The following is a 25,994-nucleotide window of genomic DNA, read 5'->3' on the forward strand; positions in this document are numbered from 1 at the left end:
ATATAAGGAACGTCAAATACTAAGAAAGGGCGGCCTATGAAAGAATTACTACTTTCAATAAGTACACTTAAACGGCTAATTGGGAATAGAAAAACTGTAAAAAGCCCTCTGAGAAAGCCCCCCTCTAACCTTTGATAGTAAGCTTTTCTGTAGTCTGCCTGTTGATGTATTTTCCGTTTGAACTGTGCACAACATGAAGAGACGGAACACTGGCGGCTTGTCACAATGCCCCCCGATGACATCACAATAGCGCTGCTGCCTAGAAAACAAGCTGCGCAGAAGAAGTTGTTCTTTGGGTGGGAGGGTGGGCTAGTGGAAGGAGGGGGCAATCTCTTTTTTTCCCGGGTGGTAGGGGGATGACAGGAGAAGGGAAGCGGGTGGTGAGAAAGGTACAGAGGGCAGGGTTTGGGGGCTGGGAAGGAAAGGGAAAAGATTAGGGTTTGGGGATGATGAAAGGGCTTTCTACGGGTAAGGATGGCAAAGGGTGGCAGTGACGGAAAGTCAGGCAACCTGTCCTGTCCGTCTTTTTGTATCGTGAATTGGAAAGACTGCAAGGGGGAGGGGAGTTGCTTGCGCCCTAAAGGAGGAGTTATTCAGATTCATTGCAGTGGGCGGCGGCTGCAAAACGCACCATTCTTCTTGTTTTGGCTCTGCAAAGCAGCCTTTTCAAGGGTTGGCTTGGGTGACAAAATGTCTTGTGTAGGCGTGGGTTTGTCTCCCTCTCGCTCTCTCTCCCTAAGATGTGTCCGGCATAGGCCAGGGTGCCACTCGAGGCCCAAACCAATTCTGGTTATCGCTTCTCGGCCTTTTGGCTAAGATCAAGTGTAGTATCTGTTCTTATCAGTTTAATATCTGATACGTCCCCTATCTGGGGACCATATATTAAATGGATTTTTAGAACAGGGAGATGGAAAAAGAGCTTGCTCTGTCCACTCCACGCATTGACCTGGTATTGCAGTACCTCCAGGAACGGTGCACCCCTTCTTAACCCAGTTTCCAAAAGCAGAACTCAATTCACCTGATTCATATTAGCCCGATTTAATGAATTGGAAGAAAGCATACGTCTTCATATGCACCTCAATTTGGCCCATTCACTTTTCACACTTCCTCCTTTTGTTTTTTATCTTTCACACTTTTGACTTTCTTTATTCATCCAAATAGCAAACTCATCACCACTCAACCTGACCAACTCGGCTATGTCCCCGTGCTGCAGTTCTCTGTCTTATCTAGATCATTTGCAATTGAATGGAATAGATCCCTTTTGGACAAAGTGGATTCACCTGCTGCTGCAGTGACCACAGGTGTGATAACATCTAGAATTGGCATCTGGTGCGATCTCTCCGCTTCCACTCCAAAGAAAGTTACCTGTTTATTCCTATCATGCATTGGTTTTTGGGGTTTTCTTTGAGTAATGATGATCTCTTTAGTAGTCTGTTGGCGCCCTCTCCTGGAGGAATAGTTTGCTTGCTCTTGGACATTCTAAAAGAGAGGTCATGATAGACATTGAGCTTCTGAGCTCAATTGGGGACAGTCATGGGTGATGAATGTTTGCAACCTACTGCGAAGCCTCATACCGCAATATAAGGAACGTCAAATACTAAGAAAGGGCGGCCTATGAAAGAATTACTACTTTCAATAAGTACACTTAAACGGCTAATTGGGAATAGAAAAACTGTAAAAAGCCCTCTGAGAAAGCCCCCCTCTAACCTTTGATAGTAAGCTTTTCTGTAGTCTGCCTGTTGATGTATTTTCCGTTTGAACTGTGCACAACATGAAGAGACGGAACACTGGCGGCTTGTCACAATGCCCCCCGATGACATCACAATAGCGCTGCTGCCTAGAAAACAAGCTGCGCAGAAGAAGTTGTTCTTTGGGTGGGAGGGTGGGCTAGTGGAAGGAGGGGGCAATCTCTTTTTTTCCCGGGTGGTAGGGGGATGACAGGAGAAGGGAAGCGGGTGGTGAGAAAGGTACAGAGGGCAGGGTTTGGGGGCTGGGAAGGAAAGGGAAAAGATTAGGGTTTGGGGATGATGAAAGGGCTTTCTACGGGTAAGGATGGCAAAGGGTGGCAGTGACGGAAAGTCAGGCAACCTGTCCTGTCCGTCTTTTTGTATCGTGAATTGGAAAGACTGCAAGGGGGAGGGGAGTTGCTTGCGCCCTAAAGGAGGAGTTATTCAGATTCATTGCAGTGGGCGGCGGCTGCAAAACGCACCATTCTTCTTGTTTTGGCTCTGCAAAGCAGCCTTTTCAAGGGTTGGCTTGGGTGACAAAATGTCTTGTGTAGGCGTGGGTTTGTCTCCCTCTCGCTCTCTCTCCCTAAGATGTGTCCGGCATAGGCCAGGGTGCCACTCGAGGCCCAAACCAATTCTGGTTATCGCTTCTCGGCCTTTTGGCTAAGATCAAGTGTAGTATCTGTTCTTATCAGTTTAATATCTGATACGTCCCCTATCTGGGGACCATATATTAAATGGATTTTTAGAACAGGGAGATGGAAAAAGAGCTTGCTCTGTCCACTCCACGCATTGACCTGGTATTGCAGTACCTCCAGGAACGGTGCACCCCTTCTTAACCCAGTTTCCAAAAGCAGAACTCAATTCACCTGATTCATATTAGCCCGATTTAATGAATTGGAAGAAAGCATACGTCTTCATATGCACCTCAATTTGGCCCATTCACTTTTCACACTTCCTCCTTTTGTTTTTTATCTTTCACACTTTTGACTTTCTTTATTCATCCAAATAGCAAACTCATCACCACTCAACCTGACCAACTCGGCTATGTCCCCGTGCTGCAGTTCTCTGTCTTATCTAGATCATTTGCAATTGAATGGAATAGATCCCTTTTGGACAAAGTGGATTCACCTGCTGCTGCAGTGACCACAGGTGTGATAACATCTAGAATTGGCATCTGGTGCGATCTCTCCGCTTCCACTCCAAAGAAAGTTACCTGTTTATTCCTATCATGCATTGGTTTTTGGGGTTTTCTTTGAGTAATGATGATCTCTTTAGTAGTCTGTTGGCGCCCTCTCCTGGAGGAATAGTTTGCTTGCTCTTGGACATTCTAAAAGAGAGGTCATGATAGACATTGAGCTTCTGAGCTCAATTGGGGACAGTCATGGGTGATGAATGTTTGCAACCTACTGCGAAGCCTCATACCGCAATATAAGGAACGTCAAATACTAAGAAAGGGCGGCCTATGAAAGAATTACTACTTTCAATAAGTACACTTAAACGGCTAATTGGGAATAGAAAAACTGTAAAAAGCCCTCTGAGAAAGCCCCCCTCTAACCTTTGATAGTAAGCTTTTCTGTAGTCTGCCTGTTGATGTATTTTCCGTTTGAACTGTGCACAACATGAAGAGACGGAACACTGGCGGCTTGTCACAATGCCCCCCGATGACATCACAATAGCGCTGCTGCCTAGAAAACAAGCTGCGCAGAAGAAGTTGTTCTTTGGGTGGGAGGGTGGGCTAGTGGAAGGAGGGGGCAATCTCTTTTTTTCCCGGGTGGTAGGGGGATGACAGGAGAAGGGAAGCGGGTGGTGAGAAAGGTACAGAGGGCAGGGTTTGGGGGCTGGGAAGGAAAGGGAAAAGATTAGGGTTTGGGGATGATGAAAGGGCTTTCTACGGGTAAGGATGGCAAAGGGTGGCAGTGACGGAAAGTCAGGCAACCTGTCCTGTCCGTCTTTTTGTATCGTGAATTGGAAAGACTGCAAGGGGGAGGGGAGTTGCTTGCGCCCTAAAGGAGGAGTTATTCAGATTCATTGCAGTGGGCGGCGGCTGCAAAACGCACCATTCTTCTTGTTTTGGCTCTGCAAAGCAGCCTTTTCAAGGGTTGGCTTGGGTGACAAAATGTCTTGTGTAGGCGTGGGTTTGTCTCCCTCTCGCTCTCTCTCCCTAAGATGTGTCCGGCATAGGCCAGGGTGCCACTCGAGGCCCAAACCAATTCTGGTTATCGCTTCTCGGCCTTTTGGCTAAGATCAAGTGTAGTATCTGTTCTTATCAGTTTAATATCTGATACGTCCCCTATCTGGGGACCATATATTAAATGGATTTTTAGAACAGGGAGATGGAAAAAGAGCTTGCTCTGTCCACTCCACGCATTGACCTGGTATTGCAGTACCTCCAGGAACGGTGCACCCCTTCTTAACCCAGTTTCCAAAAGCAGAACTCAATTCACCTGATTCATATTAGCCCGATTTAATGAATTGGAAGAAAGCATACGTCTTCATATGCACCTCAATTTGGCCCATTCACTTTTCACACTTCCTCCTTTTGTTTTTTATCTTTCACACTTTTGACTTTCTTTATTCATCCAAATAGCAAACTCATCACCACTCAACCTGACCAACTCGGCTATGTCCCCGTGCTGCAGTTCTCTGTCTTATCTAGATCATTTGCAATTGAATGGAATAGATCCCTTTTGGACAAAGTGGATTCACCTGCTGCTGCAGTGACCACAGGTGTGATAACATCTAGAATTGGCATCTGGTGCGATCTCTCCGCTTCCACTCCAAAGAAAGTTACCTGTTTATTCCTATCATGCATTGGTTTTTGGGGTTTTCTTTGAGTAATGATGATCTCTTTAGTAGTCTGTTGGCGCCCTCTCCTGGAGGAATAGTTTGCTTGCTCTTGGACATTCTAAAAGAGAGGTCATGATAGACATTGAGCTTCTGAGCTCAATTGGGGACAGTCATGGGTGATGAATGTTTGCAACCTACTGCGAAGCCTCATACCGCAATATAAGGAACGTCAAATACTAAGAAAGGGCGGCCTATGAAAGAATTACTACTTTCAATAAGTACACTTAAACGGCTAATTGGGAATAGAAAAACTGTAAAAAGCCCTCTGAGAAAGCCCCCCTCTAACCTTTGATAGTAAGCTTTTCTGTAGTCTGCCTGTTGATGTATTTTCCGTTTGAACTGTGCACAACATGAAGAGACGGAACACTGGCGGCTTGTCACAATGCCCCCCGATGACATCACAATAGCGCTGCTGCCTAGAAAACAAGCTGCGCAGAAGAAGTTGTTCTTTGGGTGGGAGGGTGGGCTAGTGGAAGGAGGGGGCAATCTCTTTTTTTCCCGGGTGGTAGGGGGATGACAGGAGAAGGGAAGCGGGTGGTGAGAAAGGTACAGAGGGCAGGGTTTGGGGGCTGGGAAGGAAAGGGAAAAGATTAGGGTTTGGGGATGATGAAAGGGCTTTCTACGGGTAAGGATGGCAAAGGGTGGCAGTGACGGAAAGTCAGGCAACCTGTCCTGTCCGTCTTTTTGTATCGTGAATTGGAAAGACTGCAAGGGGGAGGGGAGTTGCTTGCGCCCTAAAGGAGGAGTTATTCAGATTCATTGCAGTGGGCGGCGGCTGCAAAACGCACCATTCTTCTTGTTTTGGCTCTGCAAAGCAGCCTTTTCAAGGGTTGGCTTGGGTGACAAAATGTCTTGTGTAGGCGTGGGTTTGTCTCCCTCTCGCTCTCTCTCCCTAAGATGTGTCCGGCATAGGCCAGGGTGCCACTCGAGGCCCAAACCAATTCTGGTTATCGCTTCTCGGCCTTTTGGCTAAGATCAAGTGTAGTATCTGTTCTTATCAGTTTAATATCTGATACGTCCCCTATCTGGGGACCATATATTAAATGGATTTTTAGAACAGGGAGATGGAAAAAGAGCTTGCTCTGTCCACTCCACGCATTGACCTGGTATTGCAGTACCTCCAGGAACGGTGCACCCCTTCTTAACCCAGTTTCCAAAAGCAGAACTCAATTCACCTGATTCATATTAGCCCGATTTAATGAATTGGAAGAAAGCATACGTCTTCATATGCACCTCAATTTGGCCCATTCACTTTTCACACTTCCTCCTTTTGTTTTTTATCTTTCACACTTTTGACTTTCTTTATTCATCCAAATAGCAAACTCATCACCACTCAACCTGACCAACTCGGCTATGTCCCCGTGCTGCAGTTCTCTGTCTTATCTAGATCATTTGCAATTGAATGGAATAGATCCCTTTTGGACAAAGTGGATTCACCTGCTGCTGCAGTGACCACAGGTGTGATAACATCTAGAATTGGCATCTGGTGCGATCTCTCCGCTTCCACTCCAAAGAAAGTTACCTGTTTATTCCTATCATGCATTGGTTTTTGGGGTTTTCTTTGAGTAATGATGATCTCTTTAGTAGTCTGTTGGCGCCCTCTCCTGGAGGAATAGTTTGCTTGCTCTTGGACATTCTAAAAGAGAGGTCATGATAGACATTGAGCTTCTGAGCTCAATTGGGGACAGTCATGGGTGATGAATGTTTGCAACCTACTGCGAAGCCTCATACCGCAATATAAGGAACGTCAAATACTAAGAAAGGGCGGCCTATGAAAGAATTACTACTTTCAATAAGTACACTTAAACGGCTAATTGGGAATAGAAAAACTGTAAAAATCCCTCTGAGAAAGCCCCCCTCTAACCTTTGATAGTAAGCTTTTCTGTAGTCTGCCTGTTGATGTATTTTCCGTTTGAACTGTGCACAACATGAAGAGACGGAACACTGGCGGCTTGTCACAATGCCCCCCGATGACATCACAATAGCGCTGCTGCCTAGAAAACAAGCTGCGCAGAAGAAGTTGTTCTTTGGGTGGGAGGGTGGGCTAGTGGAAGGAGGGGGCAATCTCTTTTTTTCCCGGGTGGTAGGGGGATGACAGGAGAAGGGAAGCGGGTGGTGAGAAAGGTACAGAGGGCAGGGTTTGGGGGCTGGGAAGGAAAGGGAAAAGATTAGGGTTTGGGGATGATGAAAGGGCTTTCTACGGGTAAGGATGGCAAAGGGTGGCAGTGACGGAAAGTCAGGCAACCTGTCCTGTCCGTCTTTTTGTATCGTGAATTGGAAAGACTGCAAGGGGGAGGGGAGTTGCTTGCGCCCTAAAGGAGGAGTTATTCAGATTCATTGCAGTGGGCGGCGGCTGCAAAACGCACCATTCTTCTTGTTTTGGCTCTGCAAAGCAGCCTTTTCAAGGGTTGGCTTGGGTGACAAAATGTCTTGTGTAGGCGCGGGTTTGTCTCCCTCTCGCTCTCTCTCCCTAAGATGTGTCCGGCATAGGCCAGGGTGCCACTCGAGGCCCAAACCAATTCTGGTTATCGCTTCTCGGCCTTTTGGCTAAGATCAAGTGTAGTATCTGTTCTTATCAGTTTAATATCTGATACGTCCCCTATCTGGGGACCATATATTAAATGGATTTTTAGAACAGGGAGATGGAAAAAGAGCTTGCTCTGTCCACTCCACGCATTGACCTGGTATTGCAGTACCTCCAGGAACGGTGCACCCCTTCTTAACCCAGTTTCCAAAAGCAGAACTCAATTCACCTGATTCATATTAGCCCGATTTAATGAATTGGAAGAAAGCATACGTCTTCATATGCACCTCAATTTGGCCCATTCACTTTTCACACTTCCTCCTTTTGTTTTTTATCTTTCACACTTTTGACTTTCTTTATTCATCCAAATAGCAAACTCATCACCACTCAACCTGACCAACTCGGCTATGTCCCCGTGCTGCAGTTCTCTGTCTTATCTAGATCATTTGCAATTGAATGGAATAGATCCCTTTTGGACAAAGTGGATTCACCTGCTGCTGCAGTGACCACAGGTGTGATAACATCTAGAATTGGCATCTGGTGCGATCTCTCCGCTTCCACTCCAAAGAAAGTTACCTGTTTATTCCTATCATGCATTGGTTTTTGGGGTTTTCTTTGAGTAATGATGATCTCTTTAGTAGTCTGTTGGCGCCCTCTCCTGGAGGAATAGTTTGCTTGCTCTTGGACATTCTAAAAGAGAGGTCATGATAGACATTGAGCTTCTGAGCTCAATTGGGGACAGTCATGGGTGATGAATGTTTGCAACCTACTGCGAAGCCTCATACCGCAATATAAGGAACGTCAAATACTAAGAAAGGGCGGCCTATGAAAGAATTACTACTTTCAATAAGTACACTTAAACGGCTAATTGGGAATAGAAAAACTGTAAAAAGCCCTCTGAGAAAGCCCCCCTCTAACCTTTGATAGTAAGCTTTTCTGTAGTCTGCCTGTTGATGTATTTTCCGTTTGAACTGTGCACAACATGAAGAGACGGAACACTGGCGGCTTGTCACAATGCCCCCCGATGACATCACAATAGCGCTGCTGCCTAGAAAACAAGCTGCGCAGAAGAAGTTGTTCTTTGGGTGGGAGGGTGGGCTAGTGGAAGGAGGGGGCAATCTCTTTTTTTCCCGGGTGGTAGGGGGATGACAGGAGAAGGGAAGCGGGTGGTGAGAAAGGTACAGAGGGCAGGGTTTGGGGGCTGGGAAGGAAAGGGAAAAGATTAGGGTTTGGGGATGATGAAAGGGCTTTCTACGGGTAAGGATGGCAAAGGGTGGCAGTGACGGAAAGTCAGGCAACCTGTCCTGTCCGTCTTTTTGTATCGTGAATTGGAAAGACTGCAAGGGGGAGGGGAGTTGCTTGCGCCCTAAAGGAGGAGTTATTCAGATTCATTGCAGTGGGCGGCGGCTGCAAAACGCACCATTCTTCTTGTTTTGGCTCTGCAAAGCAGCCTTTTCAAGGGTTGGCTTGGGTGACAAAATGTCTTGTGTAGGCGTGGGTTTGTCTCCCTCTCGCTCTCTCTCCCTAAGATGTGTCCGGCATAGGCCAGGGTGCCACTCGAGGCCCAAACCAATTCTGGTTATCGCTTCTCGGCCTTTTGGCTAAGATCAAGTGTAGTGTTGTTCGAAGAGGTGGTTTAAGCTCCAGGCCACCTTAGTACAATGATACAATGCACACTGGAAGGTTGCGCTTGCTAGTACTCTGGGTGGATAGTATATTCATCTAGAGGAAAACATGGCCCTACCAGGATCGAGGCTATTAGACTGAGTAAGGGTGGGGGGCTATGGTACAACGTGCCCCAGGACTGACGACCCTGGAGTGAGTCTGAGCTTGCTGGCTTGGGACCCCGGCAAGCCTTGGGCTCTGTAGCACACCGTACCTTGCCTTTTCATACTTTTTGAGCATATTACCCTATCCCGGCCTTCTGGCTAGGAAGGGAAATTTTTATAATCCCGGTCGGAGGTCTGGTCAGCTTTGGGCTGAGAAACTAACACCCGGTTGGAGGTCTGGGTCAGCTTCGGCTGAGAAACCAACACCCGGTTGGAGGTCTGGGTCAGCTTCGGCTGAGAAACCAACACCCGGTTGGAGGTCCGGTTAGCCTTGGGCTGAGAAACCAACACCGGTTGACGGTCCGGGCAGTTTCGGCTGCGAAACCAACAACTAGTAGCTCTCTACTCCACTTGGGTAAGATGCCTGGGTGGACGCTGGGAGCAACGACAAGGCTCAACCAGGCTTCGGCTTGGGGGAGCACCGAAGATCCCTGACCCTTGCTGTGGCCTTCTGGCTCGGAGGGACGGGGTTGATTTTTGGGGACCCTCTCCTCACGGTGGGGTCCACACGAATCCTAGCCTTTGCACTGTTTTTGGTGTGACTTCGGTCATGCATTTTTTGTGGTGCTTTGGAAAGCTTCATTAAATCAAAATCTGTTCTTATCAGTTTAATATCTGATACGTCCCCTATCTGGGGACCATATATTAAATGGATTTTTAGAACAGGGAGATGGAAAAAGAGCTTGCTCTGTCCACTCCACGCATTGACCTGGTATTGCAGTACCTCCAGGAACGGTGCACCCCTTCTTAACCCAGTTTCCAAAAGCAGAACTCAATTCACCTGATTCATATTAGCCCGATTTAATGAATTGGAAGAAAGCATACGTCTTCATATGCACCTCAATTTGGCCCATTCACTTTTCACACTTCCTCCTTTTGTTTTTTATCTTTCACACTTTTGACTTTCTTTATTCATCCAAATAGCAAACTCATCACCACTCAACCTGACCAACTCGGCTATGTCCCCGTGCTGCAGTTCTCTGTCTTATCTAGATCATTTGCAATTGAATGGAATAGATCCCTTTTGGACAAAGTGGATTCACCTGCTGCTGCAGTGACCACAGGTGTGATAACATCTAGAATTGGCATCTGGTGCGATCTCTCCGCTTCCACTCCAAAGAAAGTTACCTGTTTATTCCTATCATGCATTGGTTTTTGGGGTTTTCTTTGAGTAATGATGATCTCTTTAGTAGTCTGTTGGCGCCCTCTCCTGGAGGAATAGTTTGCTTGCTCTTGGACATTCTAAAAGAGAGGTCATGATAGACATTGAGCTTCTGAGCTCAATTGGGGACAGTCATGGGTGATGAATGTTTGCAACCTACTGCGAAGCCTCATACCGCAATATAAGGAACGTCAAATACTAAGAAAGGGCGGCCTATGAAAGAATTACTACTTTCAATAAGTACACTTAAACGGCTAATTGGGAATAGAAAAACTGTAAAAAGCCCTCTGAGAAAGCCCCCCTCTAACCTTTGATAGTAAGCTTTTCTGTAGTCTGCCTGTTGATGTATTTTCCGTTTGAACTGTGCACAACATGAAGAGACGGAACACTGGCGGCTTGTCACAATGCCCCCCGATGACATCACAATAGCGCTGCTGCCTAGAAAACAAGCTGCGCAGAAGAAGTTGTTCTTTGGGTGGGAGGGTGGGCTAGTGGAAGGAGGGGGCAATCTCTTTTTTTCCCGGGTGGTAGGGGGATGACAGGAGAAGGGAAGCGGGTGGTGAGAAAGGTACAGAGGGCAGGGTTTGGGGGCTGGGAAGGAAAGGGAAAAGATTAGGGTTTGGGGATGATGAAAGGGCTTTCTACGGGTAAGGATGGCAAAGGGTGGCAGTGACGGAAAGTCAGGCAACCTGTCCTGTCCGTCTTTTTGTATCGTGAATTGGAAAGACTGCAAGGGGGAGGGGAGTTGCTTGCGCCCTAAAGGAGGAGTTATTCAGATTCATTGCAGTGGGCGGCGGCTGCAAAACGCACCATTCTTCTTGTTTTGGCTCTGCAAAGCAGCCTTTTCAAGGGTTGGCTTGGGTGACAAAATGTCTTGTGTAGGCGTGGGTTTGTCTCCCTCTCGCTCTCTCTCCCTAAGATGTGTCCGGCATAGGCCAGGGTGCCACTCGAGGCCCAAACCAATTCTGGTTATCGCTTCTCGGCCTTTTGGCTAAGATCAAGTGTAGTATCTGTTCTTATCAGTTTAATATCTGATACGTCCCCTATCTGGGGACCATATATTAAATGGATTTTTAGAACAGGGAGATGGAAAAAGAGCTTGCTCTGTCCACTCCACGCATTGACCTGGTATTGCAGTACCTCCAGGAACGGTGCACCCCTTCTTAACCCAGTTTCCAAAAGCAGAACTCAATTCACCTGATTCATATTAGCCCGATTTAATGAATTGGAAGAAAGCATACGTCTTCATATGCACCTCAATTTGGCCCATTCACTTTTCACACTTCCTCCTTTTGTTTTTTATCTTTCACACTTTTGACTTTCTTTATTCATCCAAATAGCAAACTCATCACCACTCAACCTGACCAACTCGGCTATGTCCCCGTGCTGCAGTTCTCTGTCTTATCTAGATCATTTGCAATTGAATGGAATAGATCCCTTTTGGACAAAGTGGATTCACCTGCTGCTGCAGTGACCACAGGTGTGATAACATCTAGAATTGGCATCTGGTGCGATCTCTCCGCTTCCACTCCAAAGAAAGTTACCTGTTTATTCCTATCATGCATTGGTTTTTGGGGTTTTCTTTGAGTAATGATGATCTCTTTAGTAGTCTGTTGGCGCCCTCTCCTGGAGGAATAGTTTGCTTGCTCTTGGACATTCTAAAAGAGAGGTCATGATAGACATTGAGCTTCTGAGCTCAATTGGGGACAGTCATGGGTGATGAATGTTTGCAACCTACTGCGAAGCCTCATACCGCAATATAAGGAACGTCAAATACTAAGAAAGGGCGGCCTATGAAAGAATTACTACTTTCAATAAGTACACTTAAACGGCTAATTGGGAATAGAAAAACTGTAAAAAGCCCTCTGAGAAAGCCCCCCTCTAACCTTTGATAGTAAGCTTTTCTGTAGTCTGCCTGTTGATGTATTTTCCGTTTGAACTGTGCACAACATGAAGAGACGGAACACTGGCGGCTTGTCACAATGCCCCCCGATGACATCACAATAGCGCTGCTGCCTAGAAAACAAGCTGCGCAGAAGAAGTTGTTCTTTGGGTGGGAGGGTGGGCTAGTGGAAGGAGGGGGCAATCTCTTTTTTTCCCGGGTGGTAGGGGGATGACAGGAGAAGGGAAGCGGGTGGTGAGAAAGGTACAGAGGGCAGGGTTTGGGGGCTGGGAAGGAAAGGGAAAAGATTAGGGTTTGGGGATGATGAAAGGGCTTTCTACGGGTAAGGATGGCAAAGGGTGGCAGTGACGGAAAGTCAGGCAACCTGTCCTGTCCGTCTTTTTGTATCGTGAATTGGAAAGACTGCAAGGGGGAGGGGAGTTGCTTGCGCCCTAAAGGAGGAGTTATTCAGATTCATTGCAGTGGGCGGCGGCTGCAAAACGCACCATTCTTCTTGTTTTGGCTCTGCAAAGCAGCCTTTTCAAGGGTTGGCTTGGGTGACAAAATGTCTTGTGTAGGCGTGGGTTTGTCTCCCTCTCGCTCTCTCTCCCTAAGATGTGTCCGGCATAGGCCAGGGTGCCACTCGAGGCCCAAACCAATTCTGGTTATCGCTTCTCGGCCTTTTGGCTAAGATCAAGTGTAGTATCTGTTCTTATCAGTTTAATATCTGATACGTCCCCTATCTGGGGACCATATATTAAATGGATTTTTAGAACAGGGAGATGGAAAAAGAGCTTGCTCTGTCCACTCCACGCATTGACCTGGTATTGCAGTACCTCCAGGAACGGTGCACCCCTTCTTAACCCAGTTTCCAAAAGCAGAACTCAATTCACCTGATTCATATTAGCCCGATTTAATGAATTGGAAGAAAGCATACGTCTTCATATGCACCTCAATTTGGCCCATTCACTTTTCACACTTCCTCCTTTTGTTTTTTATCTTTCACACTTTTGACTTTCTTTATTCATCCAAATAGCAAACTCATCACCACTCAACCTGACCAACTCGGCTATGTCCCCGTGCTGCAGTTCTCTGTCTTATCTAGATCATTTGCAATTGAATGGAATAGATCCCTTTTGGACAAAGTGGATTCACCTGCTGCTGCAGTGACCACAGGTGTGATAACATCTAGAATTGGCATCTGGTGCGATCTCTCCGCTTCCACTCCAAAGAAAGTTACCTGTTTATTCCTATCATGCATTGGTTTTTGGGGTTTTCTTTGAGTAATGATGATCTCTTTAGTAGTCTGTTGGCGCCCTCTCCTGGAGGAATAGTTTGCTTGCTCTTGGACATTCTAAAAGAGAGGTCATGATAGACATTGAGCTTCTGAGCTCAATTGGGGACAGTCATGGGTGATGAATGTTTGCAACCTACTGCGAAGCCTCATACCGCAATATAAGGAACGTCAAATACTAAGAAAGGGCGGCCTATGAAAGAATTACTACTTTCAATAAGTACACTTAAACGGCTAATTGGGAATAGAAAAACTGTAAAAAGCCCTCTGAGAAAGCCCCCCTCTAACCTTTGATAGTAAGCTTTTCTGTAGTCTGCCTGTTGATGTATTTTCCGTTTGAACTGTGCACAACATGAAGAGACGGAACACTGGCGGCTTGTCACAATGCCCCCCGATGACATCACAATAGCGCTGCTGCCTAGAAAACAAGCTGCGCAGAAGAAGTTGTTCTTTGGGTGGGAGGGTGGGCTAGTGGAAGGAGGGGGCAATCTCTTTTTTTCCCGGGTGGTAGGGGGATGACAGGAGAAGGGAAGCGGGTGGTGAGAAAGGTACAGAGGGCAGGGTTTGGGGGCTGGGAAGGAAAGGGAAAAGATTAGGGTTTGGGGATGATGAAAGGGCTTTCTACGGGTAAGGATGGCAAAGGGTGGCAGTGACGGAAAGTCAGGCAACCTGTCCTGTCCGTCTTTTTGTATCGTGAATTGGAAAGACTGCAAGGGGGAGGGGAGTTGCTTGCGCCCTAAAGGAGGAGTTATTCAGATTCATTGCAGTGGGCGGCGGCTGCAAAACGCACCATTCTTCTTGTTTTGGCTCTGCAAAGCAGCCTTTTCAAGGGTTGGCTTGGGTGACAAAATGTCTTGTGTAGGCGTGGGTTTGTCTCCCTCTCGCTCTCTCTCCCTAAGATGTGTCCGGCATAGGCCAGGGTGCCACTCGAGGCCCAAACCAATTCTGGTTATCGCTTCTCGGCCTTTTGGCTAAGATCAAGTGTAGTGTTGTTCGAAGAGGTGGTTTAAGCTCCAGGCCACCTTAGTACAATGATACAATGCACACTGGAAGGTTGCGCTTGCTAGTACTCTGGGTGGATAGTATATTCATCTAGAGGAAAACATGGCCCTACCAGGATCGAGGCTATTAGACTGAGTAAGGGTGGGGGGCTATGGTACAACGTGCCCCAGGACTGACGACCCTGGAGTGAGTCTGAGCTTGCTGGCTTGGGACCCCGGCAAGCCTTGGGCTCTGTAGCACACCGTACCTTGCCTTTTCATACTTTTTGAGCATATTATCCTATCCCGGCCTTCTGGCTAGGAAGGGAAATTTTTATAATCCCGGTCGGAGGTCTGGTCAGCTTTGGGCTGAGAAACTAACACCCGGTTGGAGGTCTGGGTCAGCTTCGGCTGAGAAACCAACACCCGGTTGGAGGTCTGGGTCAGCTTCGGCTGAGAAACCAACACCCGGTTGGAGGTCCGGTTAGCCTTGGGCTGAGAAACCAACACCGGTTGACGGTCCGGGCAGTTTCGGCTGCGAAACCAACAACTAGTAGCTCTCTACTCCACTTGGGTAAGATGCCTGGGTGGACGCTGGGAGCAACGACAAGGCTCAACCAGGCTTCGGCTTGGGGGAGCACCGAAGATCCCTGACCCTTGCTGTGGCCTTCTGGCTCGGAGGGACGGGGTTGATTTTTGGGGACCCTCTCCTCACGGTGGGGTCCACACGAATCCTAGCCTTTGCACTGTTTTTGGTGTGACTTCGGTCATGCATTTTTTGTGGTGCTTTGGAAAGCTTCATTAAATCAAAATCTGTTCTTATCAGTATAATATCTGATACGTCCCCTATCTGGGGACCATATATTAAATGGATTTTTAGAACAGGGAGATGGAAAAAGAGCTTGCTCTGTCCACTCCACGCATTGACCTGGTATTGCAGTACCTCCAGGAACGGTGCACCCCTTCTTAACCCAGTTTCCAAAAGCAGAACTCAATTCACCTGATTCATATTAGCCCGATTTAATGAATTGGAAGAAAGCATACGTCTTCATATGCACCTCAATTTGGCCCATTCACTTTTCACACTTCCTCCTTTTGTTTTTTATCTTTCACACTTTTGACTTTCTTTATTCATCCAAATAGCAAACTCATCACCACTCAACCTGACCAACTCGGCTATGTCCCCGTGCTGCAGTTCTCTGTCTTATCTAGATCATTTGCAATTGAATGGAATAGATCCCTTTTGGACAAAGTGGATTCACCTGCTGCTGCAGTGACCACAGGTGTGATAACATCTAGAATTGGCATCTGGTGCGATCTCTCCGCTTCCACTCCAAAGAAAGTTACCTGTTTATTCCTATCATGCATTGGTTTTTGGGGTTTTCTTTGAGTAATGATGATCTCTTTAGTAGTCTGTTGGCGCCCTCTCCTGGAGGAATAGTTTGCTTGCTCTTGGACATTCTAAAAGAGAGGTCATGATAGACATTGAGCTTCTGAGCTCAATTGGGGACAGTCATGGGTGATGAATGTTTGCAACCTACTGCGAAGCCTCATACCGCAATATAAGGAACGTCAAATACTAAGAAAGGGCGGCCTATGAAAGAATTACTACTTTCAATAAGTACACTTAAACGGCTAATTGGGAATAGAAAAACTGTAAAAAGCCCTCTGAGAAAGCCCCCCTCTAACCTTTGATAGTAAGCTTTTCTGTAGTCTGCCTGTTGATGTATTTTCCGTTTGAACTGTGCACAACATGAAGAGACGGAACACTGGCGGCTTGTCACAATGCCCCCCGATGACATCACAATAGCGCTGCTGCCTAGAAAACAAGCTGCGCAGAAGAAGTTGTTCTTTGGGTGGGAGGGTGGGCTAGTGGAAGGAGGGGGCAATCTCTTTTTTTCCCGGGTGGTAGGGGGATGACAGGAGAAGGGAAGCGGGTGGTGAGAAAGGTACAGAGGGCAGGGTTTGGGGGCTGGGAAGGAAAGGGAAAAGATTAGGGTTTGGGGATGATGAAAGGGCTTTCTACGGGTAAGGATGGCAAAGGGTGGCAGTGACGGAAAGTCAGGCAACCTGTCCTGTCCGTCTTTTTGTATCGTGAATTGGAAAGACTGCAAGGGGGAGGGGAGTTGCTTGCGCCCTAAAGGAGGAGTTATTCAGATTCATTGCAGTGGGCGGCGGCTGCAAAACGCACCATTCTTCTTGTTTTGGCTCTGCAAAGCAGCCTTTTCAAGGGTTGGCTTGGGTGACAAAATGTCTTGTGTAGGCGTGGGTTTGTCTCCCTCTCGCTCTCTCTCCCTAAGATGTGTCCGGCATAGGCCAGGGTGCCACTCGAGGCCCAAACCAATTCTGGTTATCGCTTCTCGGCCTTTTGGCTAAGATCAAGTGTAGTGTTGTTCGAAGAGGTGGTTTAAGCTCCAGGCCACCTTAGTACAATGATACAATGCACACTGGAAGGTTGCGCTTGCTAGTACTCTGGGTGGATAGTATATTCATCTAGAGGAAAACATGGCCCTACCAGGATCGAGGCTATTAGACTGAGTAAGGGTGGGGGGCTATGGTACAACGTGCCCCAGGACTGACGACCCTGGAGTGAGTCTGAGCTTGCTGGCTTGGGACCCCGGCAAGCCTTGGGCTCTGTAGCACACCGTACCTTGCCTTTTCATACTTTTTGAGCATATTATCCTATCCCGGCCTTCTGGCTAGGAAGGGAAATTTTTATAATCCCGGTCGGAGGTCTGGTCAGCTTTGGGCTGAGAAACTAACACCCGGTTGGAGGTCTGGGTCAGCTTCGGCTGAGAAACCAACACCCGGTTGGAGGTCTGGGTCAGCTTCGGCTGAGAAACCAACACCCGGTTGGAGGTCCGGTTAGCCTTGGGCTGAGAAACCAACACCGGTTGACGGTCCGGGCAGTTTCGGCTGCGAAACCAACAACTAGTAGCTCTCTACTCCACTTGGGTAAGATGCCTGGGTGGACGCTGGGAGCAACGACAAGGCTCAACCAGGCTTCGGCTTGGGGGAGCACCGAAGATCCCTGACCCTTGCTGTGGCCTTCTGGCTCGGAGGGACGGGGTTGATTTTTGGGGACCCTCTCCTCACGGTGGGGTCCACACGAATCCTAGCCTTTGCACTGTTTTTGGTGTGACTTCGGTCATGCATTTTTTGTGGTGCTTTGGAAAGCTTCATTAAATCAAAATCTGTTCTTATCAGTTTAATATCTGATACGTCCCCTATCTGGGGACCATATATTAAATGGATTTTTAGAACAGGGAGATGGAAAAAGAGCTTGCTCTGTCCACTCCACGCATTGACCTGGTATTGCAGTACCTCCAGGAACGGTGCACCCCTTCTTAACCCAGTTTCCAAAAGCAGAACTCAATTCACCTGATTCATATTAGCCCGATTTAATGAATTGGAAGAAAGCATACGTCTTCATATGCACCTCAATTTGGCCCATTCACTTTTCACACTTCCTCCTTTTGTTTTTTATCTTTCACACTTTTGACTTTCTTTATTCATCCAAATAGCAAACTCATCACCACTCAACCTGACCAACTCGGCTATGTCCCCGTGCTGCAGTTCTCTGTCTTATCTAGATCATTTGCAATTGAATGGAATAGATCCCTTTTGGACAAAGTGGATTCACCTGCTGCTGCAGTGACCACAGGTGTGATAACATCTAGAATTGGCATCTGGTGCGATCTCTCCGCTTCCACTCCAAAGAAAGTTACCTGTTTATTCCTATCATGCATTGGTTTTTGGGGTTTTCTTTGAGTAATGATGATCTCTTTAGTAGTCTGTTGGCGCCCTCTCCTGGAGGAATAGTTTGCTTGCTCTTGGACATTCTAAAAGAGAGGTCATGATAGACATTGAGCTTCTGAGCTCAATTGGGGACAGTCATGGGTGATGAATGTTTGCAACCTACTGCGAAGCCTCATACCGCAATATAAGGAACGTCAAATACTAAGAAAGGGCGGCCTATGAAAGAATTACTACTTTCAATAAGTACACTTAAACGGCTAATTGGGAATAGAAAAACTGTAAAAAGCCCTCTGAGAAAGCCCCCCTCTAACCTTTGATAGTAAGCTTTTCTGTAGTCTGCCTGTTGATGTATTTTCCGTTTGAACTGTGCACAACATGAAGAGACGGAACACTGGCGGCTTGTCACAATGCCCCCCGATGACATCACAATAGCGCTGCTGCCTAGAAAACAAGCTGCGCAGAAGAAGTTGTTCTTTGGGTGGGAGGGTGGGCTAGTGGAAGGAGGGGGCAATCTCTTTTTTTCCCGGGTGGTAGGGGGATGACAGGAGAAGGGAAGCGGGTGGTGAGAAAGGTACAGAGGGCAGGGTTTGGGGGCTGGGAAGGAAAGGGAAAAGATTAGGGTTTGGGGATGATGAAAGGGCTTTCTACGGGTAAGGATGGCAAAGGGTGGCAGTGACGGAAAGTCAGGCAACCTGTCCTGTCCGTCTTTTTGTATCGTGAATTGGAAAGACTGCAAGGGGGAGGGGAGTTGCTTGCGCCCTAAAGGAGGAGTTATTCAGATTCATTGCAGTGGGCGGCGGCTGCAAAACGCACCATTCTTCTTGTTTTGGCTCTGCAAAGCAGCCTTTTCAAGGGTTGGCTTGGGTGACAAAATGTCTTGTGTAGGCGTGGGTTTGTCTCCCTCTCGCTCTCTCTCCCTAAGATGTGTCCGGCATAGGCCAGGGTGCCACTCGAGGCCCAAACCAATTCTGGTTATCGCTTCTCGGCCTTTTGGCTAAGATCAAGTGTAGTATCTGTTCTTATCAGTTTAATATCTGATACGTCCCCTATCTGGGGACCATATATTAAATGGATTTTTAGAACAGGGAGATGGAAAAAGAGCTTGCTCTGTCCACTCCACGCATTGACCTGGTATTGCAGTACCTCCAGGAACGGTGCACCCCTTCTTAACCCAGTTTCCAAAAGCAGAACTCAATTCACCTGATTCATATTAGCCCGATTTAATGAATTGGAAGAAAGCATACGTCTTCATATGCACCTCAATTTGGCCCATTCACTTTTCACACTTCCTCCTTTTGTTTTTTATCTTTCACACTTTTGACTTTCTTTATTCATCCAAATAGCAAACTCATCACCACTCAACCTGACCAACTCGGCTATGTCCCCGTGCTGCAGTTCTCTGTCTTATCTAGATCATTTGCAATTGAATGGAATAGATCCCTTTTGGACAAAGTGGATTCACCTGCTGCTGCAGTGACCACAGGTGTGATAACATCTAGAATTGGCATCTGGTGCGATCTCTCCGCTTCCACTCCAAAGAAAGTTACCTGTTTATTCCTATCATGCATTGGTTTTTGGGGTTTTCTTTGAGTAATGATGATCTCTTTAGTAGTCTGTTGGCGCCCTCTCCTGGAGGAATAGTTTGCTTGCTCTTGGACATTCTAAAAGAGAGGTCATGATAGACATTGAGCTTCTGAGCTCAATTGGGGACAGTCATGGGTGATGAATGTTTGCAACCTACTGCGAAGCCTCATACCGCAATATAAGGAACGTCAAATACTAAGAAAGGGCGGCCTATGAAAGAATTACTACTTTCAATAAGTACACTTAAACGGCTAATTGGGAATAGAAAAACTGTAAAAAGCCCTCTGAGAAAGCCCCCCTCTAACCTTTGATAGTAAGCTTTTCTGTAGTCTGCCTGTTGATGTATTTTCCGTTTGAACTGTGCACAACATGAAGAGACGGAACACTGGCGGCTTGTCACAATGCCCCCCGATGACATCACAATAGCGCTGCTGCCTAGAAAACAAGCTGCGCAGAAGAAGTTGTTCTTTGGGTGGGAGGGTGGGCTAGTGGAAGGAGGGGGCAATCTCTTTTTTTCCCGGGTGGTAGGGGGATGACAGGAGAAGGGAAGCGGGTGGTGAGAAAGGTACAGAGGGCAGGGTTTGGGGGCTGGGAAGGAAAGGGAAAAGATTAGGGTTTGGGGATGATGAAAGGGCTTTCTACGGGTAAGGATGGCAAAGGGTGGCAGTGACGGAAAGTCAGGCAACCTGTCCTGTCCGTCTTTTTGTATCGTGAATTGGAAAGACTGCAAGGGGGAGGGGAGTTGCTTGCGCCCTAAAGGAGGAGTTATTCAGATTCATTGCAGTGGGCGGCGGCTGCAAAACGCACCATTCTTCTTGTTTTGGCTCTGCAAAGCAGCCTTTTCAAGGGTTGGCTTGGGTGACAAAATGTCTTGTGTAGGCGTGGGTTTGTCTCCCTCTCGCTCTCTCTCCCTAAGATGTGTCCGGCATAGGCCAGGGTGCCACTCGAGGCCCAAACCAATTCTGGTTATCGCTTCTCGGCCTTTTGGCTAAGATCAAGTGTAGTATCTGTTCTTATCAGTTTAATATCTGATACGTCCCCTATCTGGGGACCATATATTAAATGGATTTTTAGAACAGGGAGATGGAAAAAGAGCTTGCTCTGTCCACTCCACGCATTGACCTGGTATTGCAGTACCTCCAGGAACGGTGCACCCCTTCTTAACCCAGTTTCCAAAAGCAGAACTCAATTCACCTGATTCATATTAGCCCGATTTAATGAATTGGAAGAAAGCATACGTCTTCATATGCACCTCAATTTGGCCCATTCACTTTTCACACTTCCTCCTTTTGTTTTTTATCTTTCACACTTTTGACTTTCTTTATTCATCCAAATAGCAAACTCATCACCACTCAACCTGACCAACTCGGCTATGTCCCCGTGCTGCAGTTCTCTGTCTTATCTAGATCATTTGCAATTGAATGGAATAGATCCCTTTTGGACAAAGTGGATTCACCTGCTGCTGCAGTGACCACAGGTGTGATAACATCTAGAATTGGCATCTGGTGCGATCTCTCCGCTTCCACTCCAAAGAAAGTTACCTGTTTATTCCTATCATGCATTGGTTTTTGGGGTTTTCTTTGAGTAATGATGATCTCTTTAGTAGTCTGTTGGCGCCCTCTCCTGGAGGAATAGTTTGCTTGCTCTTGGACATTCTAAAAGAGAGGTCATGATAGACATTGAGCTTCTGAGCTCAATTGGGGACAGTCATGGGTGATGAATGTTTGCAACCTACTGCGAAGCCTCATACCGCAATATAAGGAACGTCAAATACTAAGAAAGGGCGGCCTATGAAAGAATTACTACTTTCAATAAGTACACTTAAACGGCTAATTGGGAATAGAAAAACTGTAAAAAGCCCTCTGAGAAAGCCCCCCTCTAACCTTTGATAGTAAGCTTTTCTGTAGTCTGCCTGTTGATGTATTTTCCGTTTGAACTGTGCACAACATGAAGAGACGGAACACTGGCGGCTTGTCACAATGCCCCCCGATGACATCACAATAGCGCTGCTGCCTAGAAAACAAGCTGCGCAGAAGAAGTTGTTCTTTGGGTGGGAGGGTGGGCTAGTGGAAGGAGGGGGCAATCTCTTTTTTTCCCGGGTGGTAGGGGGATGACAGGAGAAGGGAAGCGGGTGGTGAGAAAGGTACAGAGGGCAGGGTTTGGGGGCTGGGAAGGAAAGGGAAAAGATTAGGGTTTGGGGATGATGAAAGGGCTTTCTACGGGTAAGGATGGCAAAGGGTGGCAGTGACGGAAAGTCAGGCAACCTGTCCTGTCCGTCTTTTTGTATCGTGAATTGGAAAGACTGCAAGGGGGAGGGGAGTTGCTTGCGCCCTAAAGGAGGAGTTATTCAGATTCATTGCAGTGGGCGGCGGCTGCAAAACGCACCATTCTTCTTGTTTTGGCTCTGCAAAGCAGCCTTTTCAAGGGTTGGCTTGGGTGACAAAATGTCTTGTGTAGGCGTGGGTTTGTCTCCCTCTCGCTCTCTCTCCCTAAGATGTGTCCGGCATAGGCCAGGGTGCCACTCGAGGCCCAAACCAATTCTGGTTATCGCTTCTCGGCCTTTTGGCTAAGATCAAGTGTAGTATCTGTTCTTATCAGTTTAATATCTGATACGTCCCCTATCTGGGGACCATATATTAAATGGATTTTTAGAACAGGGAGATGGAAAAAGAGCTTGCTCTGTCCACTCCACGCATTGACCTGGTATTGCAGTACCTCCAGGAACGGTGCACCCCTTCTTAACCCAGTTTCCAAAAGCAGAACTCAATTCACCTGATTCATATTAGCCCGATTTAATGAATTGGAAGAAAGCATACGTCTTCATATGCACCTCAATTTGGCCCATTCACTTTTCACACTTCCTCCTTTTGTTTTTTATCTTTCACACTTTTGACTTTCTTTATTCATCCAAATAGCAAACTCATCACCACTCAACCTGACCAACTCGGCTATGTCCCCGTGCTGCAGTTCTCTGTCTTATCTAGATCATTTGCAATTGAATGGAATAGATCCCTTTTGGACAAAGTGGATTCACCTGCTGCTGCAGTGACCACAGGTGTGATAACATCTAGAATTGGCATCTGGTGCGATCTCTCCGCTTCCACTCCAAAGAAAGTTACCTGTTTATTCCTATCATGCATTGGTTTTTGGGGTTTTCTTTGAGTAATGATGATCTCTTTAGTAGTCTGTTGGCGCCCTCTCCTGGAGGAATAGTTTGCTTGCTCTTGGACATTCTAAAAGAGAGGTCATGATAGACATTGAGCTTCTGAGCTCAATTGGGGACAGTCATGGGTGATGAATGTTTGCAACCTACTGCGAAGCCTCATACCGCAATATAAGGAACGTCAAATACTAAGAAAGGGCGGCCTATGAAAGAATTACTACTTTCAATAAGTACACTTAAACGGCTAATTGGGAATAGAAAAACTGTAAAAAGCCCTCTGAGAAAGCCCCCCTCTAACCTTTGATAGTAAGCTTTTCTGTAGTCTGCCTGTTGATGTATTTTCCGTTTGAACTGTGCACAACATGAAGAGACGGAACACTGGCGGCTTGTCACAATGCCCCCCGATGACATCACAATAGCGCTGCTGCCTAGAAAACAAGCTGCGCAGAAGAAGTTGTTCTTTGGGTGGGAGGGTGGGCTAGTGGAAGGAGGGGGCAATCTCTTTTTTTCCCGGGTGGTAGGGGGATGACAGGAGAAGGGAAGCGGGTGGTGAGAAAGGTACAGAGGGCAGGGTTTGGGGGCTGGGAAGGAAAGGGAAAAGATTAGGGTTTGGGGATGATGAAAGGGCTTTCTACGGGTAAGGATGGCAAAGGGTGGCAGTGACGGAAAGTCAGGCAACCTGTCCTGTCCGTCTTTTTGTATCGTGAATTGGAAAGACTGCAAGGGGGAGGGGAGTTGCTTGCGCCCTAAAGGAGGAGTTATTCAGATTCATTGCAGTGGGCGGCGGCTGCAAAACGCACCATTCTTCTTGTTTTGGCTCTGCAAAGCAGCCTTTTCAAGGGTTGGCTTGGGTGACAAAATGTCTTGTGTAGGCGTGGGTTTGTCTCCCTCTCGCTCTCTCTCCCTAAGATGTGTCCGGCATAGGCCAGGGTGCCACTCGAGGCCCAAACCAATTCTGGTTATCGCTTCTCGGCCTTTTGGCTAAGATCAAGTGTAGTATCTGTTCTTATCAGTTTAATATCTGATACGTCCCCTATCTGGGGACCATATATTAAATGGATTTTTAGAACAGGGAGATGGAAAAAGAGCTTGCTCTGTCCACTCCACGCATTGACCTGGTATTGCAGTACCTCCAGGAACGGTGCACCCCTTCTTAACCCAGTTTCCAAAAGCAGAACTCAATTCACCTGATTCATATTAGCCCGATTTAATGAATTGGAAGAAAGCATACGTCTTCATATGCACCTCAATTTGGCCCATTCACTTTTCACACTTCCTCCTTTTGTTTTTTATCTTTCACACTTTTGACTTTCTTTATTCATCCAAATAGCAAACTCATCACCACTCAACCTGACCAACTCGGCTATGTCCCCGTGCTGCAGTTCTCTGTCTTATCTAGATCATTTGCAATTGAATGGAATAGATCCCTTTTGGACAAAGTGGATTCACCTGCTGCTGCAGTGACCACAGGTGTGATAACATCTAGAATTGGCATCTGGTGCGATCTCTCCGCTTCCACTCCAAAGAAAGTTACCTGTTTATTCCTATCATGCATTGGTTTTTGGGGTTTTCTTTGAGTAATGATGATCTCTTTAGTAGTCTGTTGGCGCCCTCTCCTGGAGGAATAGTTTGCTTGCTCTTGGACATTCTAAAAGAGAGGTCATGATAGACATTGAGCTTCTGAGCTCAATTGGGGACAGTCATGGGTGATGAATGTTTGCAACCTACTGCGAAGCCTCATACCGCAATATAAGGAACGTCAAATACTAAGAAAGGGCGGCCTATGAAAGAATTACTACTTTCAATAAGTACACTTAAACGGCTAATTGGGAATAGAAAAACTGTAAAAAGCCCTCTGAGAAAGCCCCCCTCTAACCTTTGATAGTAAGCTTTTCTGTAGTCTGCCTGTTGATGTATTTTCCGTTTGAACTGTGCACAACATGAAGAGACGGAACACTGGCGGCTTGTCACAATGCCCCCCGATGACATCACAATAGCGCTGCTGCCTAGAAAACAAGCTGCGCAGAAGAAGTTGTTCTTTGGGTGGGAGGGTGGGCTAGTGGAAGGAGGGGGCAATCTCTTTTTTTCCCGGGTGGTAGGGGGATGACAGGAGAAGGGAAGCGGGTGGTGAGAAAGGTACAGAGGGCAGGGTTTGGGGGCTGGGAAGGAAAGGGAAAAGATTAGGGTTTGGGGATGATGAAAGGGCTTTCTACGGGTAAGGATGGCAAAGGGTGGCAGTGACGGAAAGTCAGGCAACCTGTCCTGTCCGTCTTTTTGTATCGTGAATTGGAAAGACTGCAAGGGGGAGGGGAGTTGCTTGCGCCCTAAAGGAGGAGTTATTCAGATTCATTGCAGTGGGCGGCGGCTGCAAAACGCACCATTCTTCTTGTTTTGGCTCTGCAAAGCAGCCTTTTCAAGGGTTGGCTTGGGTGACAAAATGTCTTGTGTAGGCGTGGGTTTGTCTCCCTCTCGCTCTCTCTCCCTAAGATGTGTCCGGCATAGGCCAGGGTGCCACTCGAGGCCCAAACCAATTCTGGTTATCGCTTCTCGGCCTTTTGGCTAAGATCAAGTGTAGTATCTGTTCTTATCAGTTTAATATCTGATACGTCCCCTATCTGGGGACCATATATTAAATGGATTTTTAGAACAGGGAGATGGAAAAAGAGCTTGCTCTGTCCACTCCACGCATTGACCTGGTATTGCAGTACCTCCAGGAACGGTGCACCCCTTCTTAACCCAGTTTCCAAAAGCAGAACTCAATTCACCTGATTCATATTAGCCCGATTTAATGAATTGGAAGAAAGCATACGTCTTCATATGCACCTCAATTTGGCCCATTCACTTTTCACACTTCCTCCTTTTGTTTTTTATCTTTCACACTTTTGACTTTCTTTATTCATCCAAATAGCAAACTCATCACCACTCAACCTGACCAACTCGGCTATGTCCCCGTGCTGCAGTTCTCTGTCTTATCTAGATCATTTGCAATTGAATGGAATAGATCCCTTTTGGACAAAGTGGATTCACCTGCTGCTGCAGTGACCACAGGTGTGATAACATCTAGAATTGGCATCTGGTGCGATCTCTCCGCTTCCACTCCAAAGAAAGTTACCTGTTTATTCCTATCATGCATTGGTTTTTGGGGTTTTCTTTGAGTAATGATGATCTCTTTAGTAGTCTGTTGGCGCCCTCTCCTGGAGGAATAGTTTGCTTGCTCTTGGACATTCTAAAAGAGAGGTC

General features: G+C 47.0%; 15 non-coding genes across 15 annotated transcripts; all 15 read left to right on the forward strand.

Moving 5' to 3' along the window:
- Positions 1-792: 792 nt before the first annotated feature.
- On the forward strand, positions 793-983 carry LOC142268882 (U2 spliceosomal RNA). The gene has a single exon (XR_012734468.1). It is a non-coding gene; the product is annotated as a U2 spliceosomal RNA (small nuclear RNA).
- Positions 984-2,370: 1,387 nt separating this feature from the next.
- LOC142268826 (U2 spliceosomal RNA) lies at positions 2,371-2,561 on the forward strand. The gene has a single exon (XR_012734417.1). It is a non-coding gene; the product is annotated as a U2 spliceosomal RNA (small nuclear RNA).
- A 1,387-nt stretch (positions 2,562-3,948) lies between these two features.
- Positions 3,949-4,139, forward strand: LOC142268836 (U2 spliceosomal RNA). The gene has a single exon (XR_012734426.1). It is a non-coding gene; the product is annotated as a U2 spliceosomal RNA (small nuclear RNA).
- A 1,387-nt stretch (positions 4,140-5,526) lies between these two features.
- On the forward strand, positions 5,527-5,717 carry LOC142268837 (U2 spliceosomal RNA). Its single transcript, XR_012734427.1, has one exon. It is a non-coding gene; the product is annotated as a U2 spliceosomal RNA (small nuclear RNA).
- Positions 5,718-7,104: 1,387 nt separating this feature from the next.
- LOC142268838 (U2 spliceosomal RNA) lies at positions 7,105-7,295 on the forward strand. Its single transcript, XR_012734428.1, has one exon. It is a non-coding gene; the product is annotated as a U2 spliceosomal RNA (small nuclear RNA).
- Positions 7,296-9,480: 2,185 nt separating this feature from the next.
- LOC142268831 (U2 spliceosomal RNA) lies at positions 9,481-9,676 on the forward strand. Its single transcript, XR_012734421.1, has one exon. It is a non-coding gene; the product is annotated as a U2 spliceosomal RNA (small nuclear RNA).
- A 1,387-nt stretch (positions 9,677-11,063) lies between these two features.
- LOC142268840 (U2 spliceosomal RNA) lies at positions 11,064-11,254 on the forward strand. Its single transcript, XR_012734429.1, has one exon. It is a non-coding gene; the product is annotated as a U2 spliceosomal RNA (small nuclear RNA).
- Positions 11,255-12,641: 1,387 nt separating this feature from the next.
- On the forward strand, positions 12,642-12,832 carry LOC142268841 (U2 spliceosomal RNA). Its single transcript, XR_012734430.1, has one exon. It is a non-coding gene; the product is annotated as a U2 spliceosomal RNA (small nuclear RNA).
- Positions 12,833-15,017: 2,185 nt separating this feature from the next.
- On the forward strand, positions 15,018-15,213 carry LOC142268834 (U2 spliceosomal RNA). The gene has a single exon (XR_012734424.1). It is a non-coding gene; the product is annotated as a U2 spliceosomal RNA (small nuclear RNA).
- A 2,185-nt stretch (positions 15,214-17,398) lies between these two features.
- On the forward strand, positions 17,399-17,594 carry LOC142268832 (U2 spliceosomal RNA). Its single transcript, XR_012734422.1, has one exon. It is a non-coding gene; the product is annotated as a U2 spliceosomal RNA (small nuclear RNA).
- Positions 17,595-18,981: 1,387 nt separating this feature from the next.
- Positions 18,982-19,172, forward strand: LOC142268842 (U2 spliceosomal RNA). The gene has a single exon (XR_012734431.1). It is a non-coding gene; the product is annotated as a U2 spliceosomal RNA (small nuclear RNA).
- A 1,387-nt stretch (positions 19,173-20,559) lies between these two features.
- Positions 20,560-20,750, forward strand: LOC142268843 (U2 spliceosomal RNA). Its single transcript, XR_012734432.1, has one exon. It is a non-coding gene; the product is annotated as a U2 spliceosomal RNA (small nuclear RNA).
- A 1,387-nt stretch (positions 20,751-22,137) lies between these two features.
- On the forward strand, positions 22,138-22,328 carry LOC142268844 (U2 spliceosomal RNA). Its single transcript, XR_012734433.1, has one exon. It is a non-coding gene; the product is annotated as a U2 spliceosomal RNA (small nuclear RNA).
- Positions 22,329-23,715: 1,387 nt separating this feature from the next.
- On the forward strand, positions 23,716-23,906 carry LOC142268845 (U2 spliceosomal RNA). The gene has a single exon (XR_012734434.1). It is a non-coding gene; the product is annotated as a U2 spliceosomal RNA (small nuclear RNA).
- A 1,387-nt stretch (positions 23,907-25,293) lies between these two features.
- Positions 25,294-25,484, forward strand: LOC142268847 (U2 spliceosomal RNA). Its single transcript, XR_012734436.1, has one exon. It is a non-coding gene; the product is annotated as a U2 spliceosomal RNA (small nuclear RNA).
- Positions 25,485-25,994: the final 510 nt, after the last annotated feature.

The sequence above is a fragment of the Anomaloglossus baeobatrachus genome, unplaced genomic scaffold (assembly GCF_048569485.1).
Source record: "Anomaloglossus baeobatrachus isolate aAnoBae1 unplaced genomic scaffold, aAnoBae1.hap1 Scaffold_3112, whole genome shotgun sequence".
Classification (NCBI taxonomy): domain Eukaryota; kingdom Metazoa; phylum Chordata; class Amphibia; order Anura; family Aromobatidae; genus Anomaloglossus; species Anomaloglossus baeobatrachus.